Genomic DNA, 14,881 nt, shown 5'->3' with positions numbered 1-14,881 from the left:
AAAATGAAACATAGAAGGCAATAAAAATATTCGTAAGCCACGGGTGAGGCGTGGACCAATGGGCTTACACAAGTGTCTGTGGATGAACCGAGCCCAAGAGAAAATACTCAGGGTGTCGCTGCACAGGTCCCTAACTTGAGGATGGATTCCCTCGATGCCTGACCCCTACCATATACCTTTTACCCGTGATTTGCATGGACTTTGTTTTCAGGACCCCGTAGTTCAAAAACTCTTGGTAAGCCATCATGGAAACAAGATATTCTGCATCCCTTCCAATTCCTTCTTCCTTATCTTTGGACATGTTGCCTGAGGCAGAGGAAACATGGAGTCAGGTGGGCCAGACATGAAGGAGACCCGTGGGGCACAGTGGGGAGGGGCTGGCCGTGGAGGGCACTGCATATGTGAGCTCGGGCACGAGGAGCCACCCGAAGGGCTCCCTTGTTGGTTATGGCAGGACTCAGTGGGACAGCATGAGAGCCACATCCGGGCCTCTGACCGAATGACCTTTACCGTGGCCTCGCTGTTGGTCTTAACCTTCTTCTGCTTACCGACGTCTCCAGAGATGACTGTGGGTCCCCCTCTTAGGCACCTCGCAGTTCTTTGAACTCCAGTCGATGTCTGTGGCAGAACTGCTGCTTAGCAGTGCCTGATTAGTTACTCATTGTTAAAGATGAACTCATCCCCACTTGACGCTGAAGGGACCGCTTCGTATGTGGTTATCCTACATTATGTTTCACGAAAGCACCTTATTTTCCAAGGCCTTTATTAAATAATCATTAAGAGCATCAAATATTGTCTACTTTCCTCACTCTTGTTCTCAAACCGGTCACTCTTTGAGACGATTGGTATCAGATTTATTTGCAGACAAGAATTACGTTTGAAAATCTAGTGAGACGGTCACACAGAAACAGAGATCAGAGAATGATTCATTAGGGCGGACATCGAGCCAGGTACGGAGGACATGGCTCGGCTTCTGGCTGAGTCCCTCGTGAAGCTCGACACAGCCCTTCTGCATCCCTGCTGCAGTTGCTTCGAGAATAAAAGGAGGAAAGGAATGCGCTCGTCTTACCCACTTCTTACCACGAGAATCTTAAACGCAAAAGTACTTTTGCAAACTGTGAAGTTCCCCTTAAGTGCACGGTGTTCTTATTTAGAGAATCTGCTTCTTAGCTGCCTCCCCGCCCCCGCCCATCCCGGGCCCTTCTCCTGCTCTGTTTAGAGAAGCGTGTTTTATGGCAGCACCGAGCGACCCGGATCACGGGGTCACCGCCCCATTTCCATTACAGACTCACAGGCTTCAGGCGTCAGCCCTTTCCACATGCTGAACTTCACGGAGTCCCACGTGTTGAGAGCATTCTGGAAGGGACCCAGCAGTTCCAGGGGAGTGTGCCATACGGACTTGGCCCACGTGGAATTTCAGCCTGAACTTTCTGGGGTTTTTATGGGGTCCTATCCTGGCGGCCTTGAGCACGACAGAGGCTCCCAGGCCTGGGAGGTTTGGAAATTCGTCAAGGCTGGGGAGTACTGCTCCAGGACGAAACGTCAGGCGGGCCCCTTTCACCAGAATGGAGCTTCGTGAGCCTGCTGCCTTGCCGTGTCTGTGTGGCCTCCTACTTGAAATAAATAAGCAAAGGATATAGTTTTAAGCACAGTGGTTTCCACGCTCCTAGGCCTGGTTTTTCCTTTGCCCCCCAAGTCGATGGTAGTCAAAGAAACGGATCCAAATGGATTTTGCAGAGCTGTCAAGAAGCCATGCCAACTTGGCCTCTGCAGTACAGTGACTGCAGTAGAAGAGGCTGCCAGACGGAGAGCAGAGGACCCCAAGTTGCTTCTTGATGGCTTTCGCTCCTGCTGAGGGTCAGCCAACCACAGCTGCAAATGCATCCCAGCACCCAGAGAGTGACTGTGGAGAATCAGGGCCACGTGCGCACAATATTCTGCCGTAGCAGGAATGTCAGCCCCAATGCAGAATGAAGAGCAGAATGAGACCTCCGATCCACAAGTCCGGTTTCCACACACCCGTCTCTTTTGTCCCGTTGTTGTCCAGCGTCTCTCTGTGGCGACATTATCCATGAGTCCACAGAGGACACAGACCCAGGGAAGGGCTAGGAATGAAGAGCAGGTCAGTGGTACTCATCCGTCATCCTTGACAGGCAGCGTGGAGAGGCCGACAGTAGGGCCGTGAGCATCCTCTGAGGTACGGTACCCTTCCTTCGTCTTTCCAAGATGCCTGTGTCTCTGTACGCCACAGCCACTCTTTTTTTCTTTTTTGGTAAAATCCGGTTCTCCTTTAAAAAAGCAGTAAGCCAGGAACGTCCATGGGAAAATGAAGCAATTACATTACAACGTAATCCCCAAAGAAGCACACGGCCCCTGAATTAGGAGGCTTATAAGGAGACCTCGTGTTCAGGCAGGAGTAGCTAGGTGACTTAATTCCACAGGCCAGAGCTTGGTAAAATGTCTTCACAGGAGCAGCGTCAAATAGTAACTAGTTTTAGCTTTATGGGCCTTAAGGGGACTCGTGCTGTCAATGCTTAACTCTTCATCGTAACACAAAAACAGCATAAACAATCATTGAATAAATGGGTCTGGCCCTGTCCCAATAAAACTTTATTTACACAAATAGACAGTGGGGCTGATTTGGCCCACAAGCTGTAGTTTACTGACTCCTGTTATAGGTTACTATGCCCAGGGGCCCATGACAATAAAAAATTCAGCAGACATTAATTAGTGCCTCTTATGTGCTGCGGTAGATAGAAAAATTAGTGTCCACCTAACCTTATGCGGGTGCGTTATGCTTTCCTGGCATCCAGCAGGGCGGGACGTGGGACTCTCTGTCAGTGTGTCTCCACAGCACGCTTGCCATTCCTCGTCACCCATCTCCAGCACCCTTCTGCCATACTCGATGTCCCCCCTGTAATGTGAAGGCAGAAAATGGTGGTTTTGTCCTGGAACAAAGAACAGGTTCACATTCAGCTTCAACTCTGTGTCCTCACCCTCACGTGACTTCTCCTGAATCTGCAAAACAATCCAGCATCGTTAGCGCCATCGTCCTTAGTTTACAAATGAGATGATATAGGCTCAGAGAAGTCATGTCTCTCGTGAATTCTCCACTAGTTACTGGAGACCACAAGAACATGACCGCACATGTGCTACGTGGCAGGTTTTCTTTGAGCATAAATAGTTTATTTTGAATACGAGGAGAAAAGATAGGAAACATCTTGAATTCAAATAAGGGAGCCGAGAGGATGGCTGGCTGTCCAGATCACTCCAAGGGTGGGTTTTTGTTTTGCTCTGTTTTGCGTTGTTTTAACATTAACATTGTGGCTGTGCGCTGGAAAGGACACACATTCTTCATTCTTTTTTCATTACTTGAGAGTTGTTGCAACCATTATACAAAACCAGTAAAGGAAAAACTTGTTTTCAAAAAATGTCATTTGGCGGGCAGAGCCTAGCTGAGGAACAGCACAGGTCTCACGGGAGGACAATATGCATTTTGTAAACTTTCTTAAGAGACACTTTATGGTTTCGAGAAAACAAAACAGGAAATCGAATTAAAAGGAGAAACATACTTAGATAATACTCAAGTGGTGACATAACCAACCGAAGTCTTAACAGTCACAACTTAAGAGTCAGGCGTTGTGAGCTGCAAGAATTTTCTGGCATTGGTTGGTGGTGACCGTACGTGAACAGAGATGGTTTATTTTTTAACCGGTACTGCATCCCAACTTTGCAATAGATGAAAAATTATTTCTTAAATTAGGAATTTGGCCCTAGAAGACAAGGCTTCTGGAATATCTTTACTGAAAACGCTGAAGCATGACCTTCCTTCTGATATTGTGGATTTCGGTGGTTGCCTCTCAGTCGGCAGAGCTTTTCCATGCGATGGATTTAGGGGTATATCAAGTTCTTTCTTCCTATTGTCCCATGCTCAATACCTCTTGGGGACCAAGGAATTGAAAAACATCCATTACAAGAAAGCTGAGTTTATGCAAGAAAGAAAGTAAATCAGGAGTCATTTGCGACCATCACAGTAAATAGACACACACACATTTCTCATGTGGTGTCCAGTAAAAAAATGTTTCAAGAAAAGAAAATTGATTTCTAATTCAAACCAGTATACTATATCTGCAGTCTTTCTCTATAAATTTTTGTTTGGTTCACCAAGATCCTTAACGAGCAGAGGGTAAAAGAAGAAAAACTGTGGACACTTGAGTAAGTTTAAATTCTGGATCTTCGCTCAAATGTTTCTGAAAGAGCATCCTTTTTCTTTATGAGTTAAAAAATAATACTGTCATATCTGAAAGTGAAGATGTTTATACAGTTTGTTTTCTTTTCTCTAGTCCACAGTATAATCGTATGAGGTAGACTATAGTATAACCTCTATTTTAACGTGAGATACCGAGATATATTACTATCATTATTGTTAACATTTTGCAAAGCCAGATAAATAAATATAAAACATAGGTCTAACAAAACACATGTCCTCAGTCTATGAAGACTTAAGCACTACACTCATCTCTCAAATGGGGATCAAAAACCTAAGACATCACTCGGGTGTGATGACAAGGCCATCAACTTGTTCTCAGTGAAAAGTATTTCACGACTTGCTTGATTCTGTTACGTTGTTGTAATGAAGCTGGGTTTATAAACAGCCCACGGAAGCCTCGCTCAGCCGGGTCGTGATAAATGGCGCCCATCTCAGGAATGCCTGTCAACTGAACACAACCAACATCATATGGTCATTGAGTCACTCGCCATCCAGACAGTCTGCTAACTTACTTCTCAGGCAGAGAAGGAATCCCTCAGGGCAAGATCTGTCTATATCCCCTACTGCATCACTAGCACCTGACACACAGCATAGAGTAAACAAACAAACAAAAGTCAGCTGAAAGAATCAGGAAGGTGAGTACTACCTGAGCGCGACTTCCTCTTATTAAGGTTTATGCGGTTTGGTAGGTTTTTTGCAACATGGCTGCTGTAATTCCTCTCTGTGTGCCCATGGCTTGCCTTGACCAACAAAATGCAGCAGAAGAGCTGACATGTGAGCCTGTCCTAAGAAGTTTTGAAGGTTTTGGTTTTGTAGTCTTGGGACCTAGCCACCAGCCCAGACTATCCCACTGGAGACATGTGGCCCAGCTGACTGTGACCACTGATCTCTGGAAATGTCAGCGGATGACTGCAGCTTCATAAGTGACCCTCGGTGACGTGAGCGGAAGAACTTCTCAGCTGAGCCCAGCCCGAACGGCTGATGCATAGAATAGTGAGCAAACAAAATGCTCATTCTTTGACGTCTTTTATAAAGCAACAGATAACTAGAAAGTGTGAGCTTTCAAAAGCTGAATATTTCCATCTATTGCACCCATAAAGTGAATAAAACCAGACAATTTAAAAATAATAAACCAACTGGAAAAACACCCATTTTAAAAGCTTCTTATAACCCAGCACATCACCACTGAGGTGATCAAAGGTGATCCACAAGGAAACTCTGCTCTTTTGCTTAGAGGAGTCATTGATACGAAACCGACTTTGCAGGTCAACCTGCGGGCACTTCTTCATAGACTGAGGACATGTGTTTTGTTAGACCTATGTTTTATATCGTTTGATAATCCATTCCATGAAAAGAAGTCTACTGGTATGATTTTTCTTCGAGATTTGATTTACAACAATAATAGTTCCATGATAATAAAACTTGGATTTGAGGAGTGGGCATTAGACAAGAATGAAAATGAAACAAAACACGGGGAGAAAGTCCTCCTTCCCGTTCGGCTGTGGAGCACTCAGGCCACCGAGGGGTGTGTGAGTTTGAGAGGAGAGGAGGTTGAACTTATCTGAAAGAAGAGTAATATAACACACTGACTGGGTGTGAAAAAAAGTCATGAGCAGTGACCACGTGATAGCAGGCCGAGGGGCTTGTCTTAGTGGGAGGGAAGAGGGGTCACCACATTTTAAAAGGCTTACAGTTGTTCATAGCCAGATTGCTAAGAGCAGCAGGAAGTCACTGTCTTATTATTAAAACTACTCCAACTTAATATTAAACATAGTGCAATTGCCATATCCTTGGCAGCGAGGAGAAGCGCTTATACACCTTGTCTCAATTTCAGAATAATTTTATGATGGAAGAAATACTGTCCCTATTTCACAGATGAGGAACCTGAGGTTTGGGAAGGTTGAGTAACTCCCCACGGTCACAGTTACTGAGGGATTGATTGAGGACTCAGGCTCAGGCTGTCTTACCCGGAGCACCTGCACTTAGCTGCCATGCTGGACCATTACAGTCCCAGAAATAAGAATGTAATGAGAGACCCCGGGGGAGAGACTCCCCCAGGGTGCTGTGACACTGATCCATCAGAGAATTGTGAGACATTTCACCGAAAGGTCATTTGCCTGCATCTTTGCCATCATGCCAGCTCAGTCATTGCAGATGAAAATGTGACTTGTTCTGAAGAAGACACTAATTCTCCCTAGTACTTAACTTTTTCCTTTCAAAATGCAAGTGGAAGGCTTTATTGAATTTTTTTTTTTCCTAAACTAAAACAATAATATTTTCAGTAAGGATTTGCCATTGTGTCGAAATACTTTTTGTTCATTGTGTAGCCTGTAATCAAGATTGAAACAAATTCAAAAATCTGTCCCAGGGAGATTGTCAGAAAGTCCCAACAGACATAAATTCTCTAATAATGCAGTTCTGCTGTTAGCTGTGTTTTCTACTTCCAGTGAAATTGGGAAGACTGTATACCTGAGAAAGCAAATTGGGAAAATAAACCCCCTTTCTAAACTACCTCCACTAAGAAAACTCTCCATGTTATACTGTGCATGAATAATTATTTTTATAAATGAACCACAAGGCATAGTTATTCTGTCGTGAACCTCTGGAACACAAGAGTCCTATAATATGGAGTAAATATGGAGTTGTTACACACAGCAGATGAAATGAGCCGACTGGAAAAACTCTCCAAACTTCTGTCTTATGCCACACCAAACAAAGTTTTGATATCAAATTAGTTGAGGGCTCGTAGATGACAGTAAAATTTGGATAGCATCGAGACGTTTTCAAATACATATATCTTTTTGTATTTTTTTTTTCTCTTGCCCAGCAGGAGAGGTAAATTTTCTAATTCAAACCAATCAGCTACGAACTGAGGTGCTCACACCGCAGTATCGAGGTGCTCAGGGCCACCCTGAAACAATCTCTGCGGTGCTAGCGCTTCGGTAAAGGAGGGGAAGGATCTACGTTATCAGTTAATCGGTTCAGGGCGCCGTTGTATCATGCCTTTGCCATCTACCATCATTTTTTAAATTGGTGCAGAGACAGGAAAAAAGGGCAGAATGTAGCTGGGGGGGGGGTGGGATTTGAAAAGCTTGCATCATACGATGAAGTAACAGCTACATAAGTGACATGAGCCGTCTGCTGCTCGTGCCGTGGTCACTCCAGATAGTATCACAGTACGATGAGATCACCGCAAAGGGACTTTCGGTGCCAGGTGTGGAGAACTGGCGAACCCCGTTACTGTCCCAGCTGGCTTGTCTATTTTTTTTTTTTCTTCTCAAATTTCATTTCGGTTTGAGTAATCTTTGATCATTTCGAATCTTAACAGTTAAGACTCCTATCAGATCGGAACATGTGGTTCGGGAACAGTTTCTCCCATCACTTTTTCCTCGGTGATTTTTGGTGAGATATGAGAGCGGTCAGCAATGCGAAAATGGACTCCTCGTCTCTTCCAGGTTGACGGGATGTGAAGCTTTGGGGGGAAGAGAGGAGGAAAGTGTAAGATGATGGGTTTTCTCGGCAGCGCGGATGCTGAAACTTACGGAACACGTTGTTTACAGCATCCGCGGGCCCTGTGCGTTTGCTGATTGCAGCTGGCTGGGGGCGGAGCCAGCAGGGAAGCCGCATCAAAACCCAACTCGGCCTTTTTGAAAAACGCAAATCCTTTTCACTGCCCATGGACAAAATTACCAGCTGACATGCTAAACCTATTAAATATGTATTTTGCAAATTTTAAAATGAGGGAAAATGCTATGTAAAAATTTTTACAGATGCTGCATGATCGTGAATGTGCTCGGAGAAGTGGGACTTGCTCCAAGTTTGTCCTTTCGTGGACTGCTATTAGCTTACATTTGAAATCTCTGTTGGCCACGTAGTTCACGTTGTTCTTCCAGATGTAATCATTTTTCTCTTTTATCTGATCTCCTACAGTCTCTCTGTTTTCATCAATAACTGACAGCAATTCCCAGAGATCCAATATAGTCCATCCACTCTAATATCCTTATGTGTGCTCTCGTCTCTCTTTGAAATCTAATACCTCAGCAGTGAAATAATTTATTGTGCTTTATTTAGACTTTTATTTTTCGCATGTGTTTTGATACTAACCTTTTGAAAAGAGTTATTTGGAAATTTAAACCAACTGTTCACCAAAAGTTATGAAAGCATGATTAAGAATTTCTCTCTCTTTTTAAATCCCTTTTTAATCCTTCATTTTTTAGCATGCTGTGGCAAATGCTACGAAATCCACGTGTCTGGCAACGACGGGTAAATGAAGATTAATACTTCTGGAGCCCAGCTAACAGGTAAGCCATACAGAAGATCAAATGGGCCAGAAAAAAAAAATCAGTGCCAGTCTTATTTTTTTTCTCAAGAAACCTTAGGTTACGTGGCTGTCAGAACCTAGAGATAGTTCATTCACTGAGTGTGACCTGGCAAAATGATAATGGCCCCGCGTACTCACCCGCTAAGTAGGTGGGAGCCACGTGGTTCCAAGTTACATATCTTGCACTTCTATTTGTCTTCGGCCCTAAGGAAATGCATTCTGTGACGACTACCTTAAAAGAAGTTTTTATGGGTACGTCAGAGTCTAATATGTGCATCGTTAAATTAAAGGGAAAATTTGTTCCACTGAAGTAGTTGGCAGAAAACTGTAAATCTTAATGGATAGGAAAATATGTCTTTCAATAAAACAGAAAGAAAGAAACAGACACAGGAAGCAAGCTAGCAAGACGCCCGCATAAGGGCTCCTTCAAAACTCAGGCCTCCGAGCAGCACGTAGCAATAGTCGCCCTTGACCCAAAGTCGCCATTCTCTTTGCTCTTCCCTTTAACTTCAGAAAATTGTGCCGTGGTGGTGCCAAAAATTTGAAGCAAGAATGAAAAATGATTTTGTTTTATTGCTAACCTGTGAAAATGTGTTTTTTTGCCAGCGTTGTGGTGGTTGGGATTTTTTTTTTTTCCTTCCTCACATGGCTCTACTCCTGGCTGGGTAGACCTTGACGTGCAAATAAAATTCCACCCTAAATAAGTAAACTATGTTTCTCGGTTGAAGTCCGAAAAACTCTATTTCTTATTTTTCTACTCATGCAAAATATACTTTCCACTGCTTCTTACCGAAGTTCATTCCTCGCCACCAGAATGGACAAAGGGAGTATCCGAGGAAAGGAAGCTGCTTTTCTTTAACCAGACGTGAGAACGAGTGAAATAGTAGCTTCTTTGAGCACATCCTGCAGCCCTAAGCATCCCTAAGATGTCTGCAGGATACTCACTCGGTCAATAAAACTTTGTCCGTAGAGCCCCTGTCTGTACCACACAGATGGGAGTGACCATATTTGCTCAATAAAAGCTTATCGAGTGTCTTAGGTGCTCTGGAATCAAATGTGGACAAAACAAACAGAGATACCAACCTTCATGGAGCTATTTACATTTGCATAATGTTCAGCACTTTTAACGAATTGTTCAGCCAGCTAATTAATTATTTGACAATGCTGATTGAACTTGCATTATGTGCCAGAGTTATATTATGATATTAAGTGTTGGGATTCAAAGACTCGATGCTGATTTTCCAGAACTCTGAGTCTGGTAGTGAAGAAACACATCTAAGCCAACACATATGGTAACTTATGGTGGCCTTGGTGATAGGGATACAATGAGTGATCAGTACTATTGGTGGTGTCATTAGGGTAGACAGAATTTTTCTTTTTCATCTCCAGTGGCCAATATTTCTCTACATCTGTCCCACTAGAACTTGATATTATCTTAATGTGACTTCTGCTTTTTCTCATGTGCTTACCTATCCTTTACAAAATTTTCATTGTGAATATTAATTGTTTTTCTGTATCAAGTTCAGTTTATCTCATAAACTCAAACCCAACCAGTTCAAAACTTGTGATGCACTAGACACTTGCTATGATAATTATTCTAAAGATATGCAGCAGGTTGATCTTGGTTGTCGTCGGCTGAAAGTTAGTTACTGAAGGACAGAACTACCCTTAACATATGTGTTTTTAGCAGCAGGAAACACTCATAACCTGCAACCCAGAGAGATGGCTTTGTTATGTAGGCACCAGTTTAATTTCGACATAGGATAGATTGATGTAATCCGAATGAGTGTCCTAAGAAAAAAAATTGTTAAATAAGATCGTGACGGCAATACCTTAAGAAAAGCTAATCTGAAGATACAGATTCTTCTGGAAAAAAATAAACCAGGATGAGGATATCTTTTATAGCATTCGATATGCCACTGTGGAAAGCTCATATTGATTATGTGTGGATTAAGGCCATTCAGAGCTCTCCCGGGGCCACACGTATATCCTGTTCTAACTCTCACCACGTGGAACATTCTGAGGAATGTTTGATGCTGGCTGTGCATATAGTAGGTGTTCAACATTTGTTCATTTTGAATTGACTCATGATGCAGGTTCCAGACAGATGCTTAATTATCATTCAGTTGATTTTTCTAGCAGGTTCCTTAAGCCAGGTGAAGGACTTAAAGTTTATTATGACAGGAAATGGGTACTAGACTTTAAAAAGTTCTGCTAAGGCACACAACTAAGTATAAATCTATTTTAATCAGACATGGCTTATTCTTAAACGTCTATTTTAATCAGACATTGCTTATTCTTAAACGTTGTTATTTCTCTTGCCTCTGATTCATCTTTGTGCTGGTGTACTTAAAAGGCCTCGCAAAGTCATGTTAAAACTGAGATGTCAAGGAATAAATTCGAGATGTTTGCCACATTAGAGGCAATGTACCAGACATTGGCGGGGAGGAAACGTTGTCTGTGGTCACCTTGTAAACTACTAACCTACCGAGATATGTCCAAGGATAAAAATCAAAACATTTTTCAACAAGGCTCTATTTAGTGGTCACATTCTTGAATGCTTCGCCTTGTCACTATTTTATTCCCAATCAGATGTAGAACAAGGCCTCAAAGGTTTTCTTTGTTTTTCTTTCTGGAAGGTGGCAGAATTATTTACGCTCAACTTGCAGTAGCGTCACTTATTTTTCCCTTAAACTTTTTGATAAGTTTAAAAATATTATGGCCTAGGATTTCTTTACCTCCTTTACAGTGAAACTGGCGGATAAAGAAGAACGAGTAACAATTTGTGTACTTATTTATTTATACAAAAAGAGCTTATTGAGCACCCAGCATGTGTGCAAGAGCAGGAGGAGTTGCCATACGAAATAGAAATTGCAAAATGAATATGGCAGGTTCACAATTTGATGGAGACAATAGATGTACAAACAAGTAAATATATTACAATTTACTTAGTCAATAAGTATTTATTTAGCACCTACTTACCATGTACTGGACATGATGCTAAAAACCAGATTCCTTCTCTCATGGAGCTTACATTCAAGTTGAGAAAACAGGTGATAAATGGGTGAATATGAAAAAAAATGATCGATACGTATGAAAAGAAGGAGTTTAACCCTAGGAAGAAAATGAAGAGGGAGCTGTGATCAGTGGTAGAGTTAATCGTCACAGAAGGTGTGGTCATGGAGAGTCCTGTCATTGGTCAACACAGGCTAATACTTGAAGAGTAGTTGTCAGTTGTGCAAAGAACAGTTGGGGAAAGGATGCTACGCGCAGAAAGAATTGCTAATAGCGAGGGCTTGCGGTGCGATTCAATTCAAATGTCATGTCCACGTGTTAAAAACTTTCCCAAAACCCTCCGGGCAAAGTAGCAGAGTTTGTGCTCCTTTTCAGGTACTTGATGTTGTAAGTTATGCTGCTCTGATCTATTCCACATTATGTTGAAATTATTTGTATATACTGGAGACTTCTCAGTAGTGTGGGTACAACGGCTCAATGGTGATTATTGATCCACTGTACCCATTGCAATACCTGGTTCAGGTGTCACAATATATATTTTTTTCTCCTTCTCCTTTCTTTTATCAGATTGGAACACATACAGGCTGAGAATAGGAGAAGGGCGCAGGCTCCCTTGTGTAACGCCAATAGAATAATTAACGTAGGCACTGTGAAAAAAAAAAATTGTCTCCCCATCCCACACCCTGAGGGCAGAAGAGGTTTATTTTCTCTTCCACTCTCCCCCTGTAAAAAAAAGAACCTGTAATAACCCGCATCATTGCACCAGACTGACGTGGGGAGCAGAATTGCCAACAAGCCAGAGAAAGCGAGACCGCGGGGGTGAGAAACAAAAAGAATATGGAATAAACGAAAGGATGGAAGAAGAGCGAGCAGGTCAATCAGAGCAAATGTCTCTGTTTATCTTAAATGGCAGGAAGATATTTAAAAATAGGGAACTGAGGTTCTCAGCCCATAATAGGAGCCTGGCAATTACCCAAATCCCCGACTTGTCTTGAGAATTTTTTTATAAGTTAAAGTACGTGATCCCGATGTCTAAAGTTGGACAAAGTCATATAATTTTCTAGACACTCTGCATTTGTTGTTCATCAAATTATCTACCGATAGTTTGAATATGTGAACCACGCAGCCCTAGCTTTGCCTATTAAAGATAGGAGTCAAACAACGGATTTGCAAATAGTAGAAGCTCAATTTATGGGTGAATGTTAAAGAAATAAAAGTTAAAAGCGAAAGCTACTTTAATACTATTCTAATGGTACTGGATTGTTTGAAATAAAATTAGCGTAATCGATTCTGGCTCCTATATTCGGAAAGAGCACACGTAGATTATAGAAAAGGAACAGCAGCCAGGCATCATCCTACAGTGAAACAGAATACTTATGCAAAGAATTAACTGGTGTGTTTAAAAGTTTTAAATCTTAAAACTATAAAGCGGGGAGATACAAATGTCCGGAATGATATAAATCATGAAGAAAAAAATTTAGGATGTCTCAGTGAGCTCTTAAATGGGCAGAAAGGCATGATGCTGATATTAGGAAAATCAGTGATAAATAAAATAACCTTTCAGAATTTACAGAGAATACATTTCTGAAAAGTACCATGGCTGACAAATTTTATTTTGCAAGATCGATGTCCCACGGAAAATTTACGAAAAGGAGATAGGCAATAGAGAAAAAAAATTTGAAGGAAACAGTTACTGAAATTACCTAAATTGGTAAAAAGGAAAAACAAATATTAACTTTAGATTCAAACATTTTTATGAATGAGAGAGCTATAAATGCAAAGAAAATCAACTAGGCATATCATAGTAAAACCGTTCAAAAGCAAAGATGATGAGAAAATCTTGAAAGCAGGCAGAGGAAAAAAGACACATTGCATACGGCGGAACAACAATTTCATTACAGCTATTTGTGACTTCTCATTAGTCACAGTGGAAGTCAGGAAACAGTGGAACAATATTTTTTTAGGGCTAGGCAGGAAAAACTCTCAACTCAGAATTTCATATCAAATAAAAATATTCACCAGGAATGAATCACACCTCAATAAAGCTGAAGAAAAAAAAAAAGGAATAAAATCAAAGCAAAAAGGCATTCTCAGGTAAATGGAAGGTAGAATTTGTGGCCAGCAAACCTACACTATGAAAAATGCTAACATAAATTCTTCAGGCTGAAGAAAAATGATGTCAGATGGGAATTCAGATCTTCAGGAAAGAATGAAGAAAACTGGAAATCATAAATATGAGGGCAAATTTAAAAGATGATATTTTTCTTCTTAATCAAAAAAGTGTAACTTTTAAAGTAAAAATTAGAATAATTTATGGAGTTTTATAATATATATAGGCACATGTGACAAATTTACCATAAAGGACAAAGAAAAGGGTAAATGGCCATATATATAGTGACAGGCCTCTTACATGGCGACATTAACACTAGACTAAAAAGTCAAGGATGTATATTATAATCTCTTAACCACTAAAAATTAATGTAAAGAGGTGTCGCTGAATAGCCAAGAAATAAATTAAATATTGAATTTTACAAATATTCGGTTACTCTAAAAGAAGGCAGGAATGGAGCAATTGAGGAACAAAAATTGAGGGGATGACCAGAAAACAAACAGGAAAATAGTAGATCAAAATCAAACGATCTCAAAATTGATATTAAGGGTATTTACTGTAAGCATTCCTATTGGAATTTTAAAAATCAAGACCCAGCTCCATTGTATTTATAAATATGTACTTTAAATATAAAGACACAGATAAGATGAAAGCAAATCAGATGGCTAGAGTGACTATGTCAACATGAAACATGTCAAAGAATATGTCAAGACAGAGGATTATTTCATAATGATAATAGGGTCAATTCACCAGGAAAACTTATATGCGCACCTAATAACAAATCTTCAAAATACATGAAACAAAAATGGACAGAATTAAAGGGAGAAATAGAAAAATCCACAAGTGGAAGATTTTAACACCCTCCTTAAGCAATTGATAAAAAACTCAAGGGAAAAAATATAAATATATAGAAGATTTCAGTGAACAAGGCCATCAACCACCTTGACCTAACCGCTCTTCCTAAAACACTCCAGCCCCAAACTGAGGAATGTGCATTTTTTTAATAACATGTGGAATATTAAATGTTTATATTTAAAAATAAGGGCCTAAGATCAATCGCCCAAGAAGTTCTAAAAACCTTTTTCACCTTAGGAAGCTGGAAAAAAAATAATGCAAATTTAAAAGAGGTAGAAAGAAGAAAATGATATACAGAAGAGTAAAAAAA

At 41.0% G+C, this 14,881-nt stretch overlaps 1 long non-coding RNA gene across 4 annotated transcripts in view; it reads left to right on the top strand.

Moving 5' to 3' along the window:
- LOC107520858 overlaps window positions 1-14,881 on the top strand; it is a 350,307-nt gene that overhangs the window by 73,226 nt on the left and 262,200 nt on the right. For all 4 annotated transcript variants that reach the window (XR_004955424.1, XR_004955422.1, XR_004955423.1 and 1 more), the window contains exon 3: window positions 8,488-8,571. This is a non-coding gene — a long non-coding RNA (uncharacterized LOC107520858). The remainder of the gene's footprint in view (window positions 1-8,487; window positions 8,572-14,881) is intronic.

The sequence above is a fragment of the Rousettus aegyptiacus genome, unplaced genomic scaffold (genome assembly GCF_014176215.1).
Source record: "Rousettus aegyptiacus isolate mRouAeg1 unplaced genomic scaffold, mRouAeg1.p scaffold_m13_p_18, whole genome shotgun sequence".
Lineage (NCBI taxonomy): Eukaryota > Metazoa > Chordata > Mammalia > Chiroptera > Pteropodidae > Rousettus > Rousettus aegyptiacus.
Note: the sequence above shows the minus strand (reverse complement) of the source record. Positions and strands in the feature narration are given on the sequence as shown.